We start from the raw sequence: 23,499 nt of genomic DNA, 5'->3' as shown, positions 1-23,499 counted from the left end.
GCCTAAAGACAAAGGGGAAATCCCAAATCTGATGCTACTCCATTTTTGTTTACATTTCACGAAGAATGAAGTTTTGCTCTGTTTTTTTCCCCCCGGGGTTTTTGTGTCATTTCCTCCAGTGGTTTTTGGTGCAGCGCCCCTACAGGCCAGGAGGGGAACAGATTGAAGGGGAACTGCAGCAGCTGAAAATGTAACAGAGGTTGCAATTTGTTGTAAATTCACTGGACCATCAGGTATGAAAACATCTCCTATTCTCCTTGAAGAAGTAGAGAAATTGAGTGTTATACTCGTTAAAGATCCAGTCTTCATTGCACACATTAGGACTCCAGTTGGATCTCACACTGAAGCCTTCAGGTCCGTACAAAATAACTTTTTCCTCAGCAGTTTAAAGCAGCATTTCTGTGGCGCACGAGGAAACTGGATTGTTGAAGATATATACTTTTGTTCTAGCTTTTCTCAGTCATACTTTTTATGGTTATTGTGCTCCAGACGGCATAACTAAGTGCTATAATCTATAATTTGAAGGATCGGCCTCCATAGATCCTCAAACAAGTGAAATATCTTTGGCCTAACATTTAATGTCTTTGTTACATAACCCTCAGTATCTTTATAGAAACTTAAAATAACTGCTTTATTGCGTCAGCCTCTTCAGGGACGGCCGATTCTTGTGCAGCTCAACAATCCTGCCACAGTAAAATAAAACCAGAAAGCTTTTGTTTCCTCACCTGGGAATCAGTACAAAGCCAACGCCTAACAGAAAATCACCTCTAACCCGACTTTTACAATTTAAGGCTAATTCAGCAAGAGCCAAAGAGGGCTAAAATGTTAGCTGTGCTAACTCTAAAGCACTAACTGTAAACACTTCACCAACATGGTAATTAATGGAAGCTAATGCTAAAGCACTAACTTCAGTACACATTTTGAAATTCATGTTTGGTAATCTCCTTAAATATTATATCTGTCTTGTTTTCTATTGTTGGTGTTTTACTTTGTTCATATATGTTTGTTATTTTAAATAAAGTTATTGAGGGGGAGGAGAGAAGAGGAAATAGAAATCACACTCTTCAAAATAAGAGTATGAATATTAACGTCTTAATATTTGGCGAATTCTTAAAAGTCACTAACTGAACCTTTATTCGACTGAAAGTTTATAAAACAGGCAAGTAAATTAGCACTTTAGGACTTATCTGGAAAAATGAATACAGGGGAAGCTAAGTGTGCTAAATGTTAGAAAAATCTCCAAAGCGCTAAACAAAAAAATTACTTAGTTGTTTACAAAACAGCTAAAAAAATTAGTGCTTTAGAATTTATCTGGAACAATTATGTAGCTAACCCCAAGCAGGCTAAATGTTTTCAAAGTTAGCAAAAGCGCTAAACAAAAATTACTATTTGCAGAACGGCTAGGTGAATTAGCACAATAGAATTTGTCCAGAAAAATAACTTTGAGGAAGCTGAGGGCGCTAACTGGCGTTCAAAGATAGCAAAGGCGCTAAACAAAACATTAGCTACACTATTGGCGCATTAGCCGTTGTGCCAACCACATGCTGATAGTCATAAACATTTGATCAGGAAATTAACATCCTGAATTTAAATGTAGATTTCAGTCATTTCCCTGTTCAGTTTGTTCAAAGCTCAATCTTCATCTTGATGATCCACCAGAATAAATAGTGAATATTTAAGTTTTTTAGTCATAAAAACCTCCATGAAACCCGTCCTGTAGACGTCTTCAGCTGCTGACAGGCGAAGCATCAACACAGCTTGCACAGCCACACTTCACTGCATCAGAAGAGACTGGAAAGTGTCTGTTAAGAGCGCTCAGCGTTGTTTTATTGGATTCACAGCGCGGTCAGCAAGCAATGAGATTGTTGTGGAGAGTCGATCAAGTCTCTTGATCTGGTTTCAAGCAGCTGCCCTGTAATATGATTCCAGTGTTTTCCTGCACACACACACACACACACACACACACACACACACACAAGCATGTGCATTAGCATGTTTGATGAAAACTGATTAAACTGTTTGGCCATCTATCAAGAAGTCCAAAACGAGGCTTATCTCCAAATGGACCGGGGAACAAACAGAACCAGCTGATGAGCGTCTTAATGAATGGACCAGAGGAAAGGATTTGTCTGGACGCTGCCTCTCGAAAAATATATTACGGCTACATCTGGCCTTGAAATTGAAGATCTAATACAGCGAGGCGTGGCTCGCACTGCAAAAACACAAAATAGGACCAAGTATTTTTAGTCTCGTTTATGGTACAAATACACTGTAAATAAAATTTGTAAAAACTTAGAAGCAACTTTTCATTGGGACAGTAGGAGCTTGTTTGAAGTAAATAATGTCTTAATATTGATGAAAATCTGCTTGTTCCAGTTTATGTCACTGGTCAGCGGTGTCCAACATGCGGCTCGGGGCCACTTGTGGCCCTTAGACTGATTTTGTGTGGCCCTCAACTGCAATAGAAAAATGAAACAAATTTGGCAGATGGAGACTTTTAATTTGGAATCAGGGTCAAAATTGTCAACAGCATAATTGTCTCACTCAGGAAAATGTAAAATACATACAAAGTATTTGTGTTTTTATAACCAAGTTTTAACAAAAAGTAAAACCAAGAGACTTTTCCTGACAGCCAAGTCGGGTGCAACCAGTTCAGATTTGATTCTTTATTTATTTGGGTTAATACAGCAAACACTTTGAAACAAAGTGACCCAGATTCGGCTCTTATTATTACTGACAATAATGTATTCAATTAAGACCAAGAGAAACTCAAAACTAACTTTTCATACAGCAAAATGCCAGATTAAAGTGGTAACAGGTTATCCATTTCTGCCAGAAAAGTTATCTTAGAAACCTTCTTGAAAAAGTTAATTTGGGAGAAAAAAATTTAAATTTCAGATTAATGTCACATGGTGATTTCTGAATATCAAATGTTGACATTTTTCCAACACTTTTTCTAGAAAATGTCAAAGTTTAGCCAGACATTTTCAGAGTTTTAGGTTGAAATGGATTTTTAGTTCTTCTTTAAAACACGTTAGTGTAAAAATCCCTTTCAAGCTTTGAATCTACTGTAAACAGCAGGCGACCAGATTGGCTTGATTTTATGTTTGTTTGCACCTGGACTAATTTTGACTCTTTAATTTTAGCAAACATGGCAAAAAGTTTGTACACCCTTGTTAAAAGTGAAATAATCTCCCAATGAAACCAGCAATTTTTTGCCAAAATTAAGTTATTATTTACTCAAAATAAGATGAAAAGTTACTTGTAAGTTACTTTTGCCTTATTTCAAAGTATTTAGATAAGATAAAATTTATTTGTCATTGTCATCAACAGATTAAAACGAGATTGAGACTCAAGTTAAAGTGCAGGTTATATAAACAGACACAACACACAATATAAATATAAATACATAAAAAGATGAAGAATCAAACAGCACAAAACCAGAAATAAATAAACTTCAGAAGATGGTTATTTGCATGAGAAACTAAATCAAAAATACAAGATTTTGTGTTTTTGCAGTGTAAAGCTCTACAGCATAATTTTTCCTCATCAACAAAAGTAGAAAAACAGGATTGTAATAGAAAAGAAGCCAAAAAATCCAAACATTAATCTGAAGGCCATGCTGATGCTGTTCTGAAACGGTAATCCCCTCTGAAGCCACCAGGCCCGGTGGAGATGGGATAATCGATTTACCTCCGAGGAGGCAGAGCCACCCGCAGTCAGCTAATGGCCGGTGTTTGCTAAAGTGTGGAGTGAATGAATCTGATTTAGTGAGGCTGGAGAGACGGATGTTGAAGTCAGGCGGCTGCATTTTAAAATAATCCTAATTTTGCAGTCGGTGTTTCTGCCAAGCCACTGCGATGGCTGGACTTTATTACGATGTTGATGGGCTCATCAGAACTGTCTGCGATAAAAACCTCATGCATAGAAGAAGCTGAGTGAGCTGCAGTGTGCAGAAAACATCCAATATTTATCAATTAAATGTTTCAGATCAGCACAACAACATAAACTGAGAAATTATAAATTGCACTTTCCAATCTAATCTAATCTTTGTCTTAATTAAAGTGAGTTTTGCAGAAACTAGACAAAAATTACTTGGTAAGATTTTGTGTTTTTACAGTGTTGTCCTTCAATTAATGTAATGCAATCAATTTCTTAACATTTTGTGAGATTAAACTGCTGCAATATGAAACAATAAGGCTTTTTACCAGCAAATGTTTAAATTTGTAGATATTATTAAATAGTGATGAATGAAATTGAGTCCAATTCATCCAGTCCTCTAACAGGAAGTCAGTCCTCTAACAGGAAGTCAGTCCTCTAACAGGAAGTCAGTCCTCTAACAACGGATGTTATGAGAACCAGTGTGATTGGAGAGAGAGCGATCATCATCTTTTATTTCTGCCTGTTCTCACCATGCTGCAGCATCTCTGCTGCAGCATCTCTGCTGCAGCCAAGCTGCGTGGACTGCAGTAAAAGCATTCGGTACTCAGCGCCTCTGGACCCGGCCGCAGTAAAAAGACGTTCAGAACAATCGGTTCCTACAGGCCCAGCCGGTTTCTGAGGATTTATGGAGAGCAATTCCACCGCAGGAAAATAAAATAAACTGCAGGAGAAATTAACGACAAAATGAAGTTCAGACCTCGGCGTTCGTTACGGCGGCTCAGAGGGATAATCTCTGGGATTAAATACCAAGGGAACAGATTACTGAAAACAAGACAGTTTAGCTGCGTAGCAGGAAAAATTAGTTTGATTTCAAATTACAGTTTAACAGTTTTGTTAAATATATATCAGCATCTATATATATCTATATCTAAACATCTATCTGTATATATATATAGATATCTATATAGATATAGATCTATATCTATATCTATAGATATCTATAGTCTCACCAGTCTGTTTTAATCATTATTTGCTGCATTTATTTGTCCTGGTTGGTTTCAGTTGGACCCGTTTGACCACCTGAATCTGAAAAGACATCTTGTGCTTCACTGATGTTTGGCTGTTTCTTCTGCTAATCTGAGATGATAATCTGGTTCTGTGTTCTGCTGTGTCGAGTTTGTTCTCCGGTTTACACACTGACTCTCAGCTACAGCCGAAATCACACCGCATCTTCATTTGTCAAGTTCATTTTTCTCAGGTTTCCAGCAAAATGTCGTCACTTAGGCACAACATTTGACTTTAGCAGGAACGCCTCTCCAAAAGGCGCGATATTAAACATTAATCCACTGTTTAATATTTCAGGAAAGTCGTTTTTTTCTCGTCTATAGCTCCTGTAGAAGAGAAAAAGAAACGTCACAATTGGGAGTTTCACGGTCCTGTTTGCAAAAAGCTCCACTTTTATCTGGTTTTCTGAGGTCCATCCGGGTTTCAGGGGTTTGCAGGTCAGACTGTTGGAGTCGAGCTTTAAGGTTTGGTGTCTGTACTTGTTTATGTGGAAACTAAAAGGTTTACAGACACTATATTATTACAGAAAGCTTGTTTTGCTGTTTTATTTGGATCAGTTACACAGTGGAAACATTTATTTAGATTTTAGTTATTATGAACCTGCACTTTCCTCTACTAGTGAATTTTTTCCTACTTTATTTTAGGGTTAGGGTTATCTAACCCTACAACAAACATACAAACTCAATATATTACTGATATTTGGTTGATGATGATTTGCTGAAATCCAAAAATATCTGAAACTAAATTTTGTTTTTAGTTCAGATACCAAATGGACCTTCCAGGTGTTTCCTTGATCAGCTCAGGTTTATGGGTTATCAATACATGATCATTACATCATTTCATTCTTAGATAACGATATTTTATTCTGCTCAGTTCTACTGTTGCTTTAAACCCAAATCAGTAAATCAACAACCAAACACATCATAAGGCGCATACAGCCGGAAAACTAACTGACTAAACCTGCTGGAAATCTGGTTGCTAGGTAACGGGGCTTGGCTTGGCTGCGGTTGCTAGGTAACGGGGCTTGGCTGCGGTTGCTAGGTAACGGGGCTTGGCTGCGGTTGCTAGGTAACGGGGCTTGGCTGCGGTTGCTAGGTAACGGCTCAGCGCTCACAAAAAGTGACTTAACAATCTGTTGCTTTTCACATAGTTTGTTTTCCAGACAACAAAAACCTTTAAGCTGTTGCCCAAACGCGGCTGACTGGTTTTTAAGCTTTTGGGCCGTTTGTAGACGCAGTGGAGAACCAAAATGGAGGAACAGAAACGTTCCAAATGGAAATCATCTTGGCACTACAGTTCAGCTCTACTGCTGTCCTGTGGTTGCTGATGGGGGTTCAGCCAATCCGTGCCAAGGAAATGAACTAGATTGGCCGCCATGCAAATGCCAGCCAGTAGCTTTTCATCTGGTATCTCAACCTTCAAAGATGCATTTTCTGTAGAATATTTTAGTCACGCTCTATAAAAGAAAAACCTTGAATAGAAAAATTTTCCATGAATTAAAATCCAATAATAGGTGGAGGGTACACTAAATAAAGCAAGTTAAGCTTCAAGCAGCTTTATTTCTCTCAGTGTTGGAAACCAATGAAGATAATGGAGACTCAACATCACACTAGGAGTTCTTATTTTTACCCAGTTGTTCTAATTAAACAAACTGATGAGACACCATCGGTCCATCGATCTCCCTCTGAAGTAGACAAATTGAGATGAAACATCTGTATTTAAAAAGTAATGTTTGTTGGAGGGAGAAAGATCCAGGGAGAGAAGTGGGAGTTTAGCTGAATGGATGAGAAGCAACAGCCGTTTTGTTGAGCGTATGAGTCATAAAGGCGAAGGGCCAGTGAGTCACTGAAGGTTGGAAAGAAATGATCCATCCAGCAGATAACAGCCGATGTTTAACAAGAGCAGCACTGAGGATAACATGAAAGGCCCTGGAAGCTTTTCCTGTATGCACTGAAAACCTTCTTAGAAAAGGTGAAAAGTCTCCTTTTATGACAGTGGAAACGTGTTCAGATGCGCAGCAGGACAAACATTTGGGTGAATAACTCACTCAGGTTTGATAATTATGAACTCTACAAAATGTCAACCAACAATCTGGAGGAATAACGAGCTTTCAACGATGTTGAAGAGTGTGTTTACGGGAGTCTTTACCATTTTTCCAGAAGTACATTTGTACGGTCAGACACTGATGTTGGACAAGCAGGACTGACCTCCAATTATCAGCTCTAAATCATCACAAAGGTGCTGCTAAACAGACTCAGTTCCTTAAAAATCCACTAGTTATGCAGCTAATTTCACTTCTAGCAACATAGCAATTTTGCTAACATTTAAAACATTTAGCACACTTAGCTTAAATGAATAAACTAGAATTCTGAAGTGATAATTTACTTGGCTGCTTTGTACGTTTTCAGTAAAATAAAACTCAACATTTTTATTTCCCCCAAATATCTTCCCCAAAACTTTAAAATGTTTTGGGGAAGATTTCTTGTATTCACGCTCTTATTTTGAAGTGGATGAAGACTGTTTAAGCAAAAGGTTCTGCTTCCTCTCCTGACATCCTCATCTTGAGAAATGGAAATTACATTTACTTTACACCCAGAATGCATCAGTCATACAATAAACAGTTAGCAAATTAGTAAGAATTAGCAAAGCACCACCATAGGTGGTAGGTGTGCAATAACAAATTTCACCCTGTTGGGGGCGATATACTATGGTGAAATGTGGGCATCAACATGGTTGAATTTAGCATAGCATCTAGCATTAGCTTACACTAAATACCATGTTAGTACAGTGCTTTACTGTTTAAGATTAGGAATTTAGCGTTAGCATAGCTAACTGTTTAGCTAGCAGTGCCCATTGCTGCCTCCTTGTCAGGTTTTAATGTTTGTACTGGTATTAGCTGGACACAATGTTCCAAGAAATTATAAAGAATTTTGTTTTTGCTATGAAATGTTTCTTTTCTGAAAAACAAGAAATGTAGGAGAGCCACTCAGATTTTCTGGAGAGAATCATCTTCAGTTGAGTTTTGGGGAAATAAATGCACATAACTTAAAGAAACTCAATTGAAAAAGCCCAACATGAACCAAAACCAGCTCCAGTTTGTTCTGTCGCCTTTTATCTGTCGTCTCTTGTCAGCTTTTGTCCTGCTGGGTGTTTGTTTAACAGTGGATTTTCACCCCTTCAGGGAACTGAAGCTGTTGTGTTTTTATTGGATGTACAGCAGGAGTCTTCGCAAGGAATCGGACTGTGAGAAAATCAGTGTGTCTCTCAACGTACAATGTCAGCTTCTCCTCTCTTTTCATCAGTTTTCACAGCATTGTTTCACTGGAGGGGACAATCCTCCGCACTGCACCGTCTCAGGCAAAGCTAATTGTGTTTCGTCGTCAATCAGGAGGATCTAACCTTCTACCCTTCGGTTTATTCTTGTCTTTTTTGGCTCAGATTCTCACCGTTTTCTTTCCTTTCATTTCTCTAATCTGTTTGCATCATTAGAGCTCTGTCTGAACACGGGGCCCTCCAGTTGGAAGTTGTTTTCATAGTTCCTGACAATCTGGCAGTTAAAATGGCAGCAGGGGTCGTGATGTCCGGATCTATACGCATTAAACCTCTGATCCTCACTTTCACCGCCGCCTGAGCCATTAGTGGTCTATATTTTGTGATTGACGAATTATTGAAAGACGTCCATGTTTCCAGCTGACAGAGTTCAGTCTCCATCTCTCAGGATTGGAAATCACATTGAAATGTTAGGAGAATTAAAAAATAAAAATAAACAAGAACTTTTTAGCTTTAGTTGTCCACAGTTTGCTTCCAGGATCTCTTGTCAAGAAGTGTATGGGGGTGTTTGATGTGCATAATTTATTTTTCGATGTTCTGATTAGAAAACAGTAGAACTTTATTACTAGAACAACAGCCATACTCATTTTTTATAACTTTTTTTCTCTATTTTTTTGTCAAATATATTTGGACTTTTTACACCAAACTTATAACAAAAGATGTGAGGAAGTTTGATTTTTGTGACTTAAAGAGGCACTATTATGTAAAATTCACATTATGCTGTTTTAAAAACAAATCAAGCATTTAAAAAAAACATCCAGTTTTTTTCTTTGGTGTCTGGAAAATAAACCGTTAAAAAAATCTACAGAATGTAATGTTACAAATCAGCAGGCATTGATCGCTGTTACCTAGCAACCAAAGCAGAGCTCCACCCGTTACCTAGCAACCAAAGCAGAGCTCCACCCGTTATCTAGCAACTACTGTAAAGTCAATAACGCAACGCAGGAGGAGTAGTGAACTTAGATAGAAACGTTTTAAATTAATTTGAATAATAACCTGAATTTAATGCAATATTTGATAACCAGAATAAATTGGAAATAAATTGTGACTGAATAGTTTGTAAATGTGAATTGGTGATATATAAATATGATGAATTCAGTTGAATCATGTTCATGCTCCAGTAAAACTAGAACATTATTATAAATTAAACGTTCCAATATATTCTAATTAACTAACACAGTATAAACAGAAAATGTCTAAAAATACATCAGTTTTGTTGTAATTAGAAGAGATTTTATCATGTAAAATCGACGTTTTTTAGCTTTACGTCGTGTTATAATTTATCCTCTCATCAAAACCAAACCTGCAGTGTCGCCTTGAACCTTTCATGAAAGTTTGAGAAATACTTTTGTCTCCATAGCAACCATTCAGTTCTGCAAAACGAATGAGTGAAGGGGGAGGAGCTTTGAGACGCAGCTCCTCCCCCTTGCAGCTCCTTCAAACTAGCCAGTTGCAATTAGCAAAGACCTGGTAGAACTGCAGATCTGCTGAGTTCATTCAATGGTTATTAAATCCCTCTTTAACTTTCTTAACATTGTGAAGACTTTCTGACAGCAGAGTTTCAGAAAGAGCAGGCGTTTTTAAAGAAACCTCAAGGAAGTAACATTTTGTTAAATCATATTTGACACATACAGCATTTTGATAACAGCTGAAAGTAACACAGTTACTTGATTGTGGTATAAAATTCCATTATACGACTGGAAAACACATGATACTTTAATACCTTTAATACGTATTCGAAGGCTTTTCATCTCAGAGATCAGCCGTCTGGTAACAAGAAACACCTCCAACCAGCCAAAAACATTCATTTTACATTCAGTTTGGACGATGCTTCACACTCTCTAAAATAAGAAACACACATTCAGCTAAAATATCTTTTTATTCTATTTGCAAGAAGCGTAGATAACTTTTTATCTGATTTTCTACACCCCCAGGGTCGCTGTGCTAACATAACCCATATCACCAATGAAAGCTGCAGATGCAAACCAAAGATCTGGGCATTATTTTATATCCTTAGAGAAATGCTTAAGGAAAAGCTTTCCACATCCACAATCAAAGAAACAGTTCAATAAAGTTATTTTAATTCAAACTGAGAAAATGTTTCTGTGCTTTACATAAAGAGCAGAAATGGATGAATGGATAAAGAAAAAATTGTAACATTCCTTCAAGGTTTGGTTTAATGCAGTGAATTATTAAGAGAAGAAACTTTTTTACTTTCTGAAAAGCTTGAGTTTAATTTTCTTATGTTCATAAATGTAATCTCTTTGTTTCATCGTGACAGGAAACCATGCAGCCCTGAACAATCAGCACAAACCGTTCAGGAGCTTGATAACAGGATGATAACAGGAACTGGATTGGTCAGCTAATATTGATGCACTCTACAAGAAGGGGCAGAGCAGCTTGTACTTCCTGAGGAGGCTGAGGTCCTTCAATGTCTGCAGCAAGCTCCTCTGGATGGTCTACCAGTCTGTCGTTGCCAGCGTCATCTTCTATGCTGTGACATGCTGGGGAGGAAGCATTAAGAAGAGGGATGCTGGACGACTAGACAGGCTGGTAAGGAAAGCCGGCTCTGTAGTGGAGACTGAACTGGACTGCATCATGTCAGTATCAGATAAAAGGACCCTGAATAAGTTACTCAACATCATGGACAACGACTGTCATCCACTCCACAGTACCATCATGCAGCAGAAGAGTCTGATCAGCTGGAGACTTTGTACCAAGGGCCATATTACTGTACAATGCTTCACTGAAGGGCAGGGGAGAAGTGGACTTCTCTGCTTAGTCCATCGACACAGCAGACTTCACCTCCACACTCCTTATAGTGTCATACAGACTGATGGACTGATGGACTCTGACTGACTCTGTGGGCTACATTATAAGTCAACATGCACTCCTCCATTCTGGCAACTGCTTTAAATTTAAATTTAGCTCTTAGGATTTTAGTGTTTTTTAGTATTTTTAGCTCTTAGTAATGTTGGTCTGGTAATTGTGTTAATTTGGTGATTTAGTGTTTTTGTGGTATATTGTGTGAATTGTTGTGTATGTTGTGTGTAATGTCTTGAGCTGCTGGGACCTTGAATTTCCCCTTTGGGGATCAATAAATTATTCATCATCATCATCATCATCATCATCATCATCGGCAGCGTCTGCTAACGCCACGCCGCTCCAGAACGCTTCTCTCAACGCTGCGTCCCGACCGGCTGCAAGGTCTAAAGGTCGAATCCTCACAACGCCAGAATAAAATCTAAAGCACAGGAAGAAGTGATCAAAATAATATGTGAATAAAGTACAAATATTCATATCTATCTATATAAAATCTAGCTAGCTAAACACAAAGCTAATCAACATGTAGCCTCGCTAGCTCTACTTATTGTCTGAACAAAACGGCACTGATGGTCTAAGTGACACATTTTATCTGCATAAAGTTGCCAAAATGTTTTCAGTAAACCTTCAAAAGGCTCCAATAGTCACACAGTAAATGTTTTTAAATAAATAAAGTTTAAACCCTTCATGGATTTAAATCCTCCAGACAATCCAGTAAAACCTTCAGAGGACAAATAAATCTGAGTTATCTGTGTAAGAATGAAATGAGATGCCATATTTTTTCAAAATAAAGCCCACGGGAGATTTTAATGGCTCTTAAATGCTAAAGTGACCTGAAGTATGGAAGTACTTCAACTTAGTTGATGACAACAGAGTTTTCCTGGCAGCTGAAGCAGCAGAGCGACGCGTCCAGCTGCAGAAACACCCTGAAGAGTCAGAAATCTTCCCTGAAGTGCATTAATGTGCAGACGTTGTTCCTAAAGCCGCTTTAATCGCATTTGGTTGTGCAGGTAAACAGAATATGAAAGCAAAAATAGCTTAACGCTGCATTCCTTATTATTCCATTTAAATTTTCACCTGTCCACTGAATTTATAATATTTGTATTATTATAACTTGCAATCCAGGAAAAAAAAGGAAAAAAAAACAAACTTTTCTATCAATATTGAGTAATTATTGATCTAAATAAGTTTAGATCAATAATAATAATAATAATAGTAAGTTTTCAGGATCAATAATTCCTGAAAAGTTACTTGAATCTTTGTGACTCTAAATTAGCTAAAACAAAAATATTAGTAAAAGGAAAATGATAATAATAATAATCAGAAAATAACTGCCAAGATTAAAAGAAAAAGGATCCTGACCCTCATAAACAATTTCAATCTTATTATGTTGTTTTGCATCAATTTCTTTGTTTATTTTTATTTAGTTTTTTGTTCTTTGTTCTCTTTTCTAACTGGTTCTTTGCTGTTTTGTTGAGCAAAATCTTAACGTTTCTTTATATCCACTAACTGGTGATTTTTTATATTTTTTTAAAGTTACTTATTAATTTAGTCTTTTTTCAGGTTTTCTGTGATATTTGCACCAGAAACTAGAACCAAAATCCTTGGTAAGATTTTCTGTTTTTGCAGTGCAGTGGACTACATCGTTCTATTTTTCATCTCAACGTGTTTCTTTTAGTGAAATGTGCAGAGATCATTTGCCTTCTTTGTGTCTCCCAGAAACCGTTTGCTGCAGCACCTATACACACCCAAACATCATTAACACGCAGCAGCAACATTAGCAGCAACATTAGCAGCAACATTAGCAGCATCTGAAAAGCTCTTTTCTCTGGACCAGATCTGTCTCTACTCCCTGAAGGAGCATCTTTATCCTACAGCCTGTCAGCTAAAGACAGAGCCTGGAACAGGTTGGGATTAGTTTATGGTCTATACAAAACATCTTCATTACATTTTGTTTGCACAAAGTCATTCTCACATAATAAGGTTTTAGTGGCTTCTCTGAGCCATTTTAAGGCGTCCTGTCACTTTAAATCCAAATTCTGGTCTTTTCCAGCAACCATGGTGCTGGAACTCTGCTCGGGTTGCCAGGTAACGAGGCTGGACATAAGGAGTTAAATTAGTCTCAAAAAGATTGAGAAGGTGGACAACAAACGTAAGGCAAGATTTGTAAGTGTACAACATAAAGTGAACAATTAGTAATAAAATACACATTAAAATTGGTAAATGCAGATTTTTGAGACTTTCTTACCAGGAGATTCACAAATGACACGATGCGTTCGAGGCAGAAGATAAGGTTGGATATCTCATTATTAACCAGATTTACTGGGATGTTGGAAACACCAAATGTTAAGGAGGGAATGGACATAAAATGAACTCTGACCCTTCCCTTCATGGGAGTTTGCTGTAACACAGACTGCTACAGGAAATCCACCATCAGCCATCCCCATCTACAATAACTCTTTGAAGAATATGAATTAATACAAGTGAAAAAAACCCATTTCCTTTCTCTTTGGGTTTGAGAAGGTATGTCTGAATTTTGAATTGGCCCAAAAGCACCAAATTAAAGACATTAGCTTAATTAAAGTTACTTCATTCTAAAAATATTGGCTTTGTAGGCCGTACTAATGAAATAAACTACTTTAGATGGGAAGGTTCTTCTTCTCCTGGAAAAATAAAAACTCCCTGTAAACTAACGAGAGCTGCAGCGCCATCTTGTGGCAGCAGCTTGGCCTCCATCTTGGAGAGTTGGGTAGTAACAAGGTAGTAACTAGGTAGTAACTAGGTAGTAACTAGGTAGTAACAAGGTAGTAACTAGTTACATTTACTTGAGTAACTGTTTTTATGGAAAGAAACTGATTTGGAAACTTTTTATTTGTTGCTTTATTTGGTTATTATGAAGTTATGTTAGTCACATGATCATTAAAATAACAAAATATCCACCAAACTTTATGTTTTGGTCCATCTGATGATGTCATTTTTAAATATTAAATGATTGATAATTTGATCAGTTACTTTTTATCAAACACTTTTTTACTCTTGATGTATTTCCTGAATGTCTACGTTTTACTTTTACTACTTCCAGTCTTATTTACATTTACATTCTTTTGGCTCCTCAACAACTGGAACGTTTTCAAACAGCTCATTTTCCAGGCACCAAAAACATTAACTACTGTTTCCGTGGTTTTCTTTAAGTGCCTGGGAAGTTTTTAGAAGAACAAAGACTTCCCCTTTAAGTGGCTGTGAGTTCATGTAGAAACGGTTCGGAAACAGTTCGCAAACAGTTCGGAAACGGTTCGCAAACAGTTCGGAAACGGTTCGGAAACAGTTCGCAAACAGTTCGGAAACAGTTCGGAAACAGTTCGCAAAAAGTTCGCAAACGGTTCGGAAACAGTTCGCAAACAGTTCGCAAACAGTTCGGAAACGGTTCGGAAACGGTTCGCAAACAGTTCGGAAACAGTTCGGAAACAGTTCGCAAAAAGTTCGCAAACAGTTCAGAAACAGTTCGGAAACAGTTCGCAAACGGTTCGGAAACAGTTCGCAAACAGTTCGCAAACAGTTCGGAAACGGTTTGCAAACAGTTCGGAAACAGTTCGGAAACAGTTCGCAAAAAGTTTGCAAACAGTTCAGAAACGGTTCGGAAACAGTTTGCAAACAGTTCGCAAACGGTTCGGAAACAGTTCGCAAACAGTTCGCAAACGGTTCGGAAACAGTTCGGAAACGGTTCGGAAACGGTTCGCAAACAGTTCGGAAACAGTTCGGAAACAGTTCGCAAACAGTTCGCAAACAGTTCGGAAACAGTTCGCAAACGGTTCGGAAACGGTTCGGAAACGGTTCGCAAACGGTTCGGAAACGGTTCGGAAACGGTTCGCAAACAGTTCGGAAACAGTTCGGAAACAGTTCGCAAACAGTTCGGAAACGGTTCGCAAACAGTTCGGAAACGGTTCGGAAACGGTTCGCAAACAGTTCGGAAACAGTTCGGAAACAGTTCGCAAACAGTTCGGAAACAGTTCGGAAACAGTTCGCAAAAAGTTCGCAAACGGTTCGGAAACAGTTCGCAAACAGTTCGCAAACAGTTCGGAAACGGTTCGGAAACGGTTCGCAAACAGTTCGGAAACAGTTCGCAAAAAGTTCGCAAACAGTTCAGAAACAGTTCGGAAACAGTTTGCAAACAGTTCGCAAACGGTTCGGAAACAGTTCGCAAACAGTTCGCAAACGGTTCGGAAACAGTTCGCAAACAGTTCGCAAACAGTTCGGAAACGGTTTGGAAACGGTTCGCAAACAGTTCGGAAACAGTTCGGAAACAGTTCGCAAAAAGTTTGCAAACAGTTCAGAAACGGTTCGGAAACAGTTTGCAAACAGTTCGCAAACGGTTCGGAAACAGTTCGCAAACAGTTCGCAAACGGTTCGGAAACAGTTCGGAAACGGTTCGGAAACGGTTCGCAAACAGTTCGGAAACAGTTCGGAAACAGTTCGCAAACAGTTCGCAAACAGTTCGGAAACAGTTCGCAAACGGTTCGGAAATGGTTCGGAAACGGTTCGCAAACGGTTCGGAAACAGTTCGCAAACGGTTCGGAAACGGTTCGCAAACGGTTCGGAAACGGTTCGGAAACGGTTCGGAAACGGTTTGCAAACAGTTCGGAAACAGTTCGGAAACAGTTCGGAAACGGTTCGCAAACGGTTCGGAAACGGTTCGGAAACAGTTCGGAAACAGTTCCGGGCAGCGAGTCCTGGAGCTGCAGGCGACTCAGCGGCCAAAAGGATCCTCCATGTTTTGTCCAGAAACATCTCAGCTCCATCATCACAGGCAGAGAGCCGGACGGAGAACACGCAGCAAAGATGGAGGATTTACCAAACTGTGTTTACTGAACACGGAGACGCGGTGCGTTTTGGAGACGTGAAGCTCAATGAAACTCTCACATCCTCTTCTAAGGAAAATCATCTCAGCTCGCAGGATTTCATGTTTTCTAAGAAGTTACCAGAGAAGTTTCTCACATGTCTTCTCTACATGTTAGAAAAACCCAAACTGCTTCTAAATTATGAATGTTTTCTAATCACATTTGTATCTGGATGTAGAGTGAAACTCAAACAGCAGGTCCTGATGATTCATTTAACAAAGAAAACAATCATGATGAGGAACTTTGATTATTGGAAAATTCACTGGAAGGAAAAGAGCAGCAGAAACAAGGAGAAAAACTAAATATTACCAAGTATTTCTAGTTTTTAGGGCAAATATTTTTACTACATTTGAAAAGAGACAAAACTTACTTTTGAACTTTACAGAAAGATTTGGGAGCTTTTCAAAGAAATAATTCCTAAATATGAAGCAAAAGGTTCTGGTTCCGCTGGCAGATTATTAGTGGACCCAACTTTCTGTTAAAACTATTATTAGTAACTAAAACTATTATTTTGGTTATTGATTATTCAATCATTTTGGTGATTAATCAATTAATCAAATGTCAAATTGGCATATTCTTCAGATTTGTCATTTCAGCCTTTTTATATCCTTTTAGAAATTCCATTAAAAAGTGCAGATAAATAAATCAATTCCTTTTTTAAATGAATTAAAACAAACATGAGGAAAGTTCAGCGTCGGGTCGATCAGAGGATCGTTGTTTGGATCAATTTATTCATCAAAAATAGCAAAAGATGCTTCATAAGAGCTTTTCTTTTCTCATATCTCATAACATTTTGAATATTTACAGAAAGTTTTTTAGATTTCTTAAGTACAAAACATGTTTTTGTACATTTTTGTCTTCATTACTGAGTGTGTTGTTCCTTCAGTAATTTGCCTTTTTTGAGTCTCCATTTATTGATAATCGATGATTAAATCAATGGACAGTTATTTGAATTTAAATTTTCCTTTTTCAACAGCTTAGTTATGAAAAAAGGACAGCAAATCTTTTAAGAAACACCGAAATGAAGAGAACGCTAAAAAACATCATAAATCAAAATAATCATTATGACACCAAACTTTTCCAAAGAAACATCAACTAGAATGTTGCAGGAGTTTTTTATTTATTTATTCAGGTTTTATTTTAAATCGTCTATTTCTAAGACAGTTTTTCATTCTGCTGCTGTTCTCCTGTCAGCCGCTGAGTCGGACCTTTAGTCTGTTTCCAGTTTCTCCAGATTGTTGCTGAGACGACATGTGGACGCTGCAGACAGCCGATGGATTTAGTTTTACAGTTTAGCAGCTTAACTCGTCCTCACAGATGTTGCTCCATGATCCGCTGAATAAGACGCTGAATAAGACGCCGCAGGACAAGTTAACACAAAAACAGTGACAAATAACTTCAGATATTTTGCTACAATATCCTGCAGAGGAGAAAAATCAGAGCAGAAGAGTTTACGTTAAGAAAAGAGAAACAAAGCTGCGATTTAGTGCGAGATCTGCTTCTTGTTCTTTCACACCTCCAGGTCCATGAAACGACCAAGGAAATACGCACAACATCCCACAGACTGGCCTATTCAAATCCCACAAGGCAACCTTTCCATCAGGACGTCCACAGCAAAGTTCAGATTTCCTCTTTAAGTCGGAATAAATGAATCAGTGAGAACAAGAAATCTTGATTTATTTAGTTTTACTAAGCTGGTAAAAAGACAGAAAGAGTAAAAACTGTTTCTGCCACTAATATTATTTTACTAATAACTGATTAATCTATTCATTCTTCTGATGATTTATTGATTGACTGAAATAAAAATTACACATTCTACTGATTTTACATTGAGTCACTTCAGCCTTTTTATACATTAAAAGATACAATAAACAAATTATTTTAAGATTAGAAAATAAAGATTTTATTGCCTAAAAGTCAAAACTGCAGGATTCCTACAATAAATCTGGACTTGAAGCTAAAACGATTTGAGGAGTTTATCTGAAATGTATTTATTTTTATACAGTTTTGACTTAATTACTTTTCTGAATATGTTTTTTTTTCTCACCAGTTATCCAGTTAGCCATTAATCGATTACTGGATTAGTTGACAATTATCTCAATAATCAATTAATCAGAATTGATCAGAATAATCGTCGCTACGCGGCTACAGCTGAGCTAAAAACAGACTAAGCTAGTCAACTTATTTTAAAACTTATCTTTTAAAATAACTTCCCTCCCAAAATCCTTGCAGTTTCACAACTACAGGATGTGAGACGGCGTCTTCGACTTGATGCACGATTGCTCAAAATGTTGCAACTGTTATGTTTTTTAGTGCAATAGATTGTACATTTTTTAGTGCAATAGATTGTAAATTCCACCTGACAGGAAAATGTCTTGTGTGAAATAAACACAGAAATGACTGATTGAGGAAAATGCCTCCACTGAGCTGCAGAAAGTCGTGAATTTAGTTTGGGAAACTTGATCTGAGTCCATTTATTCATCTTCTGATAATGTATAACTAGCAAGTGATATTTTCACATTTCCTGTCAACTTTAAACATTTTTAACTCAAAGTCACGGCTGGATGAGTGAACGCCCAGCAACCTGAAAACTAATTTACTAATTGATTAATCGTTAACTGGAGTTTATAGACTCAATAAAGGCTAATTGTTCACAGAACAACACACTCAGAAATGCAAATAAGACACAGATTCTTCTAGGAAAGAAGTGATTCATCAAATTAATCATTACTAATCAATGATTGAAATAATTTTCCATTAATTTAGTAATTAATTATCATCTGGAGTAAGTTTTCTCAAAAAAGGTCAGTTGTTCAAAGAATAAATCACGAAGCCAAAACTTTACGAAAAATAAACATTTTGCATTTAATATACAAAAGAATCTTTGTAAATATGTTTGATGTTTTAGCTGCAGATTCTTTAATATTTGAATGATCAGGCGTTTGAAAATGCTTATTTTTTAGAATTGAATTTTATGCATCTTTAAATATATTTCTAATATTCTATGTACAAAAAGACCTAAAGGGTTGAATGAAAAATTTGCAGAAGGTGCCAATTTTTTATCCAATTAATTGATTAATCATCAGAATCTATTACCAAAATAATGGTTAGTAAGTCTTCTATCCGTCTCCCACTCCTTCATTCATGCAGGGGCGTAGATTTGGTCAAAGGTTTGGTGGGACCTTACAACTTACACATGGTCCTGGACTGGACTGGAGGTCAGAGTTCAACCTGCTGTGACTCTCGCTCACCTGGAGTCACAGCGGCGGTTAGAGAGACGGTGAAACGGACAGTGATGCGTTTCCACCTGGACCACCAGAATCTGACTCTGAATCCAAGGAAACTTTTCACATCGTTCGTCTGGAAAATCCACTTCATTTACTGGGAATGTGTAACCGACCAAAACAGCAAACTGGTTCTGTTCAAATGCATATGTGAACGCCAAGTGGACCAGAGGCCGCTCCAAAAGCAGGAAGTGGACTACAGCGCATGGCATTCTGGGTAAATACAACCACAACAAATGTGTTAGCTTCGAGCGCTAGCAGGAGAAATGACTTGAGGTCTTTTACTGAATTGTCTTCTTCAGAGGTTTTTGTTGTTTCCTTTTGGTGCAGTGCCCCCTCAGGCGAGGAGAAGAACTGGTTTTTCAATTATTTTGACTCTGTAGTGAGAAAGTGAACTGCAACAGCTGGAAATGTGATGATGATGATGATGATTATGAATAATTTATTGATCCCCAAAGGGGAAATTCAAGGTCCCAGCAGCTCAAGACATTACACACAACATACACAACAATTCACACAATATACCACAAAAACACTAAATCACCAAATTAACACAATTACCAGACCAACATTACTAAGAGCTAAAAATACTAAAAACACTAAAAATCCTAAGAGCTAAATTTAAATTTAAAGCAGTTACCAGAATGGAGGAGTGCATGTTGACTTATAATGTAGCCGACAGAGTCAGTCAGAGTCCATCAGTCCATCAGTCCATCAGTCTGTATGACACTATAAGGACACTGACATATCTGATACTGACATAATGCAGTCCAGTTCAGATTCCACTACAGAGCCGGCTTTCCTTACCAGCCTGTCTAGTCGTCCAGCATCCCTCTTCTTAATGCTTCCTCCCCAGCATGTCACAGCATAGAAGAGGACGCTGGCAACGACAGACTGGTAGACCATCCAGAGGAGCTTGCTGCAATTAAATGTAACAAATGCTGCCATTTTGGTCCCTAATTGAACTAAATTTACTAAACTACTATGAGTCTTTTCCAGCCATATGGTGACATTTTATAGCACATTAACAAAACTGTAGCTGTGTTTTTATTACAAATGTGAGAAAAACTCCTGTCAATATTCCACTGATGCCAAAAACACAATTAAACAACTGCAATGTTTCCAATAAAATAGAATGCAAAACAAAATCACACAGGAATAAGTTTGTTCTCTCCATAAGTCATTAAAAACAACCATCATCTTCCAACCACTTCCTGTTGTCTTCTTTGTGGTTTCCACCAGTAGTAACGTCCAGTTGGTCACATGACTCGTGCGCAGTGAAAATGCTAGCACCAAGACGTTTTATTAAAACAAGTAGTGTGTTTTGTCATATTTCCGTTAAGCTAACGTATTTCCGTAGCTCCAAACTGCAGTTAGCTGGTCCACTGGAATGCAGCTAACGTTACATCTGACTGAAATTGGGCTCCCGTCTCTTTAAGAAGCTCCTACTTTAGGAGCATTGGACTGAGGAGTAGTTGGTATAATGAGCTTGGCTAATTCCTGCTGCTGCCACTAGTCTGAAGGAGCTGAGTGAGGGAATCGCACTCTGAGACAGAAATAAATTAAAATATTTCTAAAACTTGCCACGAATAATCAAAGCAGCACCAGATATGTTCTTGATTTTTAAAAAAGCAGATTTTACGGCCTGTCAGAGTTGTTTGTGCTGTTTTTGAATATTCTCTGTCGTTATTGAATGTTGTTTCTCCTTATACTTCAGTTATTGGAATTCCCTCAGATCTGGATTACAAATCCACTTTTAGCTCAATATTCTGACGGGGAAATTATAATCTGTCCTGAGGCGACTGAGTGAATTACAAATCAGTGTCAACAGCTCCTTCCTTTCAGAAGGTTTCTTCCCTTCAGGTAAATTTATTTTACAGGTTCCTTCCTCTATGCACTTAAAACAACCATTAAATATTAATACTTGATTTTACAATTTGCATAAAGAGACTTCTTCTTTACGATGCGAAGGGAGAATAATAAGTTTTAGATCACTTAATATTAAAATTATTGTTTGAATTTGTAAGAGTTGTTTCATTGATTCAGCAGAAAATCCAGATGTGGGAATGAAATGGAGGAACGTTTGCTGCCCTCATCCTGTTTGAAATCTCTGGCATCAGCCGGCTGCTGAAAGCAGAACCGCGGCTCCGACTCCAGAGTGGGTTTCTGAAAAGCTTGAGAGCACAGAGGACAGATCCATCCCTCCTCCCAGCTGGAGCTGGACTGGATGCTGCTCACTGCCTGCTTTCCTCCAGTTAATGCAGAGAGAAACGACTCAGAACTCTGGACTGAGTTCAATTATACATTTGAGCTGTTTTTCACTTTAATGACAATATTTTAACTCTCCTTCTTCATTTTCGACATAAAATCAGCTGCGAATGTGAACCCAGACATTAAAGAAGAACCTGATCAGATCTTTAAATGCACCAGAAATTATCGCTCTAAAACCATCATGTTCGTTTCTGCTTCATTAAAATAAGACAAACGTCACACTTTCATGCATAAACAAGGAAAACAAAAGAGTTCCTATATTTTCTGTTGGATTTCAAACTTGCAGCACATTCATTTGCTCAAAGGGAAGCTGGAATCGAACCCACAACTTTCTGATTTCAAACCCTTTAAAACAACTGAATCAGCAGAAACCAGAAAAACGGCGAAGGCCTCAAAGGAAAATGAATATTGGCGCAAAAAGTGGGAAGAACTGACGGGGCGCTGCGCTAGAGGGGGCGCCAGAGTGACTTCTTATTACTTATGATGCAGAGGATGAAATGGCACAGACAGGTTAGATTAAAGCACATTTAAGAGTTAACAAACTCCTAAATGTGGTCGTTCTTATTAAGGAGCTTGTAAACTTTAACTAGGACGCAGTTTGACAAAAGCTCAGCAATACGAATCCAAGATCGCTGATAGAGCTGCAGCTTCTGCCTTTATCTACTTTATCATGCAAAATATTTAGGTTTTCATCAAACGATGCCTCGAACATCCTAATCTCCAGGAAACTTCTGGACCTCATCCTCCCCCTCCTGGCAGCTGATCTCTACAGATGTTTCTGCCTTTTCTCCGGTTATTTTCGAGGATGTTTCTGAGCCTGAGCCGCCAGAATGGTGAAGGGAATGGCTGTAGACATTAAACAGTTATTCCACTTACCGTGTGCGCGTCCCGCTCAGTAAAAGATTTCTGATTAAACGCGGAGCGCAAGAGAAACGTGGCAAACCGCGCAGAAGCGGCGTCCGGAATTTACGCACAAACGGGACGCCGCGGCTCGGAGTCATTCAGCGCAGCAGCTTCTGCGATGCTCCAGCTGAGCAGTCAGTGCCGAGGTCTGCTGCACATCGCGGAGGAAAGCTCAGAGTCCGGGCGCCGCGGTCCACGGAACTTGAGTGGGTCATGTTGCGAAACGCAGCCGTGAGAAGAAACCAGAACATCCAGTCCACGGAAATGTTGGAGGAAATTCACCAGGTAGCCCAGATCTGCGGGTCACGTTTAGTTTGGGTTACATGGGCGCGCACACACTGCAGCCCCCTCCCTTCCTCCACCAGTTAAAGACACTACACCCACACATAAAACACGGAGAGGAAGGAGAGGCAAGAGGCTGCGAGACCCTGTGGACCCACGGAGGTTCAGGACAGGAACACGCGAGTCTCTGTTACGCAACTGCTGCAATTTTTAGGCTTAAAACTTTACAATTAAAACGAAAATATAATCCGGGACACGTTTATTTCTCTCTGTGAGCATTTTGATAGGAATGTGCTTTTTCATTCTGGTTTGTAAACAGCTGCAGAGGATTCGAGTGGATTTCTGAGTATGGCAACACATTCGGGACAAAAAGAAATCAGGCGTGAATTTCTGCCCAAAAACTAAAAGCTTTTTAGATTAATTTCAGAAATTTTCTAAGAAACATTCCTGAGTATTTTCCAGAACTATTTTTCTGTTTTCATTTTTCAGGTTTTTCTAGAAATGTTTTTAGATTAATCTCAAAATTTGTAAGTGTTTTTTTCCTCAAGTTTTAACTTTTCAAACCTCAAAATTTCAGAATTATTTTAATCTTTTTTAAAATCAGTGGAAATGTTTTCCTCTGTTTCTGTCTCAGTGGCTACAATTAGCCATCATGCTAATAAGATGATTGTTGTGCAATTATAGAACAATTTGTAAATGAACACAGAGAACTCAAATGGCTTTTGGATTATGCTCAGTAGGGACAAGAAGAAATGATGGGAAAT

The 23,499-nt window shown here is 38.2% G+C and overlaps 1 protein-coding gene across 1 annotated transcript in view; it reads right to left on the bottom strand.

Annotated features, from left to right (window-relative positions):
* The window catches only part of htr1d (5-hydroxytryptamine (serotonin) receptor 1D, G protein-coupled), a 29,365-nt gene extending 6,640 nt beyond the window's left edge, over positions 1-22,725 (bottom strand). The window contains exon 1 of the mRNA XM_044142476.1: positions 22,427-22,725. The gene's annotated coding sequence lies outside the window, so the exon portion shown is untranslated. The remainder of the gene's footprint in view (positions 1-22,426) is intronic.
* Between the last annotated feature and the right edge of the window lie 774 nt (positions 22,726-23,499).

This window comes from Gambusia affinis, linkage group LG16 (genome assembly GCF_019740435.1).
Source record: "Gambusia affinis linkage group LG16, SWU_Gaff_1.0, whole genome shotgun sequence".
Lineage (NCBI taxonomy): Eukaryota > Metazoa > Chordata > Actinopteri > Cyprinodontiformes > Poeciliidae > Gambusia > Gambusia affinis.
Note: the sequence above shows the minus strand (reverse complement) of the source record. Positions and strands in the feature narration are given on the sequence as shown.